General features: G+C 39.7%; 1 protein-coding gene across 3 annotated transcripts in view; it reads right to left on the reverse strand.

Moving 5' to 3' along the window:
- The window catches only part of LOC143287797 (uncharacterized), a 35,023-nt gene that overhangs the window by 15,200 nt on the left and 14,823 nt on the right, over positions 1-5,000 (reverse strand). The window lies entirely within an intron of this gene.

Here is a 5,000-nt window from a genome sequence, read left to right on the forward strand (position 1 = left end):
GTGTCTGTGTGTCCGTGGTAAACTTTAACATTGACATTTTCTCTGCAAATACTTTGTCCGTTGACACCAAATTTGGCATAAAAATAGGAAAAATCCAGTTCTTTCCAGTCATCTTGTTTAAAACAATATTGTGCTTCTGGGATTGGCACAAAAAAATAAAGAATGAAGCCTAATTATATGCAAACTGCATTTACTGTTATATTCATATTTTTTGTATTCTCTAAGCTTGGCACTTTGATCCGATATTCGACCCAACAGCTAGAGCAGTCATTATTATCATTTTTTGTTCAAACAGGAACTTCTTTTGCTAAGCATGGAATTTTTATTTATTTTGCAAACGTTTTGGTTCAGAGGTAAAAAGGGGAAATTACTCTGTAATGCTAGTGGAGTTAATTTGCTTTAAACTGATCTTTCTCATCTTAAACATTACATTTTGAAACAAGAGAGGCAAGGCCTTCAAGACTCACTTGTGATGCACTTTTTTTTTTAATCCAAGCTTTTTATGTATTGAGTATAATTTCAAAATGCAATGTTTAAGATGAGAAAGATCAATTTAAAGCAAACTAAGTTCCCCAGCAGAGTAATTTCCCTTGTTCTGCTATCATCACCAAAACGTTTGCAATAAATAAAACTTCCATGCTTAGCAAAAGAAGTTCCTGTTTGAATTAAAAATGATAATAATGACAGATCCTTTGTTGGGTCGAATATCAGATCAAAGTGCCAAGTTTAGAGAATACAAAAAATATAAATATAACAGTAAATGTATTATACTCAATACATAAAAACTTGGATTTTTTTAAAAGTGTATCACAAGTGAGTCTTGAAGGCCTTGCCTTTTTTGTGTTTTTTTTCCTCTGGTCGAACCCGCGCCTCCAGGGTGGTCGGCACTTTAGGACTGAGTCACCTTTTCTGGCAGACGTTGTTTTTTTTTGCCTTCAGAGCCCAACTGGTCCTCTCCCTGCCAGAAATCGACAGCTGTTTCATGAGGCTGTGGGCAGATGCGCCCCAAAAACCTTCTTGCATCAATCTCTATGGTGAGGACTTTTTTGGCTTGGAAGCCAGATTCTCTCAGGCTGCTGGCTAGACTAGGATACTTCTCGGTCTTCTAGATGTGGGCTTCCTCCATTCTGCTTTCGTATGGCACAGTGAGCTCAATCGGAATCGCATGTTTCTATCTTCTTTTTTTTTTCTTCTTTTTTTTGTCAGCTGAATTATGCTTGTAAATTCTCTTCCTGCCACTGTCATTTCTACATGTCATCATCCGTCCGTGAAGAAAGGTATATATATATATATATATATATATGGACCGACCGAAACGTTGATAATTCTTACCAAAGTGGGTCTTAGTTCACACCTCACAGCTGTTGTTTACAGATTACAGAATACTTTATTATCGCAACAATAAAAATTCATTTGTGGTGCAAAACACATACACAATTCACGGAAATCACAGTCATTCAACATGTATACGTAAAAGATAAAGTGTTTAGATGGCAACCCATGCGCACAATAAATTATCGCAGAAGACAACAACAACACAACATAAACCTTTGAAAGGTAACTTAGAGCAAATCATACATACATCATCACAGCCATACATGTGCAATACAAAATCAGTTAAAGGATATGAATGAAACAGGCATAAAATACCATACTAACAGGTACACATAAGACACATAATAACAACGCAATTCAACAGTACTTTCATTTCAGGATGTCACATTCCACACACACACACACACACACACACACACACACACACACGACAGTCGGGGACGAAAAGGCAGAAAAGGCACACACACACACATACACACACACATACGCGCGCGCGCGAAAAGATAAAGACAGGCATGAAGACTACAGCACAGCATTACCAATAAGATACGATACGATGCGATGCTATGAGATGCGATACGATACGATACGATAAGATACGACACGACACGATAAGATACGATACGATACAGTTCGTCACGATACAATATGATATGGTGTATGATACGATACGATAGGGTGTGCAATACGATGCGATGCGACAGGCATTACACCACACCACACGCCACAGTATTGTCAATACCATGTAGGTTTAGCAACTCACATACACACATACACACATCACACACACACACACACACACACACACACACACACACACACACACACACACACATACACACAATACGTACACAACACACACACACACACACACACACACACACGAACACACACACACACACACACACACAATACGTACACAACACACACACACACACACACACACACACACACACACACACATACACGCGCGCGCGCACACACACACACACAAACAAAACCTTTTGGCATCTTCTTGTTATCTCATCTGTCATCCCTTTTTCCTAACGCATGCATCCTACCACCCCCACGTAGGCTCAAGACACTTCGTGACTACATGATCATGTCACCGGGGGGGGGGGGGGGGGGGGGGGGGGGGGGGGCGAACCATTTACCTGAGGAGCGTGAGAGGGTGTTAGTGGGGGGCGCGGGGGGCGGAGGGTGGGGGGATGGGGGAGTGAGCCAGGTTGAGAATAATCTGATGTGCATATAATACGTTGCTATTCAGCATTACCAATACGATACGACGCGATTACGATGCTATGATGAGATGCGATGCGATTCAACAGCGCTCTCGACCTATTTCACGCACGCACGCACACACACACACACACACACACACGCACATGCGCTATCAAACATGTCAAAAACCAACTCCAGGAATTTAGATAAAGGAAAAATAGATTGTCTTTATACACAACACGTTTCGTCTCATGAAACATTAGCATAGATACGCGAAACTGGAACGGAGAACAATTGTATTCATTACCCCTGCAAGGGAAACAAGCCTTTAGCTTTTGAATATAGCACTGACTGTCAAATCGCGTTTTATTAGCCAATAACTCATCACACACACACACACACACACACACACACACACACACCATGTTTAAGGGACATTATCTACGGTCAACGTGGCAGTCCCTCCCACGAACTTTAAACTTTTTGCCTGAGTGTGTTGGCAAAGTATGATGATGATGATGATGATGATGATGATGGTGATGATGATGATGATGATGATGATGATGGGGAGTAATGAAGATACATTTTTGAGATTGTTCTTGATATTGTTATTGCTTTTTTTTTCTTCTTTTTTTAAAGATTGTTATCATCATCATCAAATCCATCACATCAACCCTATGTTATGTATGCTATTGATATTATTATTATTATTATTATTATTATTATTGTTGTTGTTGTTGTTGTTGATGATGTTGTTGTTGTTGCTGATATGATGATGATGATGATTGTTGTTGTTGTTGTTATTATTGTTATTGTTATCATTGTTATTATTTTTTGATATATTATTATCATCATCATCATCATCATCATCATCATCACCATTATAGTAGTAGCAGTAGTTGTAGTAGTAGTAGTAGTAGTGTTGTTATTGTTATCATCATCATCATCATCTTCATTATTGTCATCGTACAGAATGATATATGTGAATGTTCTTCTCAACCAAGCTTTTTCAGAGACCGACTTGAAGCACAGGTACAGGCTGATCCTGTCGTTCAGACGTCTATTGTCATTGTTATTCAGCCTACTGATGTTTATCTGTCGTCTGTCTGTCTCACAGTACTGGCTGCACTGTTTTTTTTTTTTACTCACTTGTGTAAACAAAGTGAGTCTATGTTTTAACCCGGTGTTCGGTTGTCTGTGTGTGTGTGTGTGTGTGTGTGTGTGTGTGTGTGTGTGTGTCCGTGTGTCTGTGTGTCTGTGTGTCCGTGGTAAACTTTAACATTTACATTTTCTCTGCAAATACTTTGTCAGTTGACACCAAATTTAGCATAAAAATAGGAAAAATTCAGTTCTTTCCTGTCATCTTGTTTAAATCAATATTGCACCTCTGGGATGGGCACACAAAAAAAAGAAAAAAAAGAAGCCTAATTATATGCAAACTGCATTTACTGTTATATTTATATTTTTTGTATTCTCTAAACTTGGCACTTTGACCTCTTATTCTGACACAACAACAAGAGGAGTCATTCTTATAATTTTTTGTTCAAACAGGAACTTCTTTTGCTAAGCATGGAATTTTTATTTATTTTGCAAACGTTTTGGTGCAGATAGTAAAAAAGGGAAATTACTCTGTAATTAATGCTAGGGGACTTAATTTATCACAAGTGAGTCTTGAAGGCCTTGCCTCTCTTGTTTTAATTATCAGGCTTATTAACACACTACATTATCATGCTCAACTTTGGTACACAATCTTTTACGGGATACGGTGTCCTCTTTTTCACCCACTGTCTGCAACGTGCCATATCCGGATAAGTTTGGGTCGAATGCATTTTTTGGGGGGTAGTGATTCATTTACGGTCACATCCATTTTCGCTGCACGTACTGACATCGGACGTTCGCTGTTTTCCTCTAGTGTGTGTACAGGGATAAGGATTGTACGGCACTGGAATTGCGAAGGGGAGAAAGCTTAAAAGCATGCGTCGACATGGGGAAATGAGGGGTGTAAGCCACTGGTATTGGGATGGCAATGGTTTAAGGCACTGAGGTGGGAATTTCAAGGTTTTAAGCCACTGATATTAGAATGACAGGGGTTTAAGCTACTGATGTTAGGATGGCAGGGGTTTAAGTCACTGATATTAGGATGGCAGGGGTTTAGTGCACTGATATTGGGATGGCAGGGATTTAAGTCACTGATATTAGGATGGCAGGGGTTTAAGTCACTGATGTTAGGATGGCAGGGGTTTAAGTCACTGATATTAGGATGGCAGGGGTTTCAGTCACTGATGTTAGGATGGCAGGGGTTTAATGCACTGATATTGGGATGGCAGGGATTTAAGTCACTGATGTGGGGATGGCAGGGATTTAAGTCACTGATATTGGGATGGCAGGGGTTTAAGTCACTGATATTGTGACATAGACAACTCTTCCTGGGAAACTGATGCCCT

Source organism: Babylonia areolata, chromosome 1, assembly GCF_041734735.1.
Source record: "Babylonia areolata isolate BAREFJ2019XMU chromosome 1, ASM4173473v1, whole genome shotgun sequence".
In the NCBI taxonomy this organism is placed as follows: Eukaryota; Metazoa; Mollusca; class Gastropoda; order Neogastropoda; family Buccinidae; genus Babylonia; species Babylonia areolata.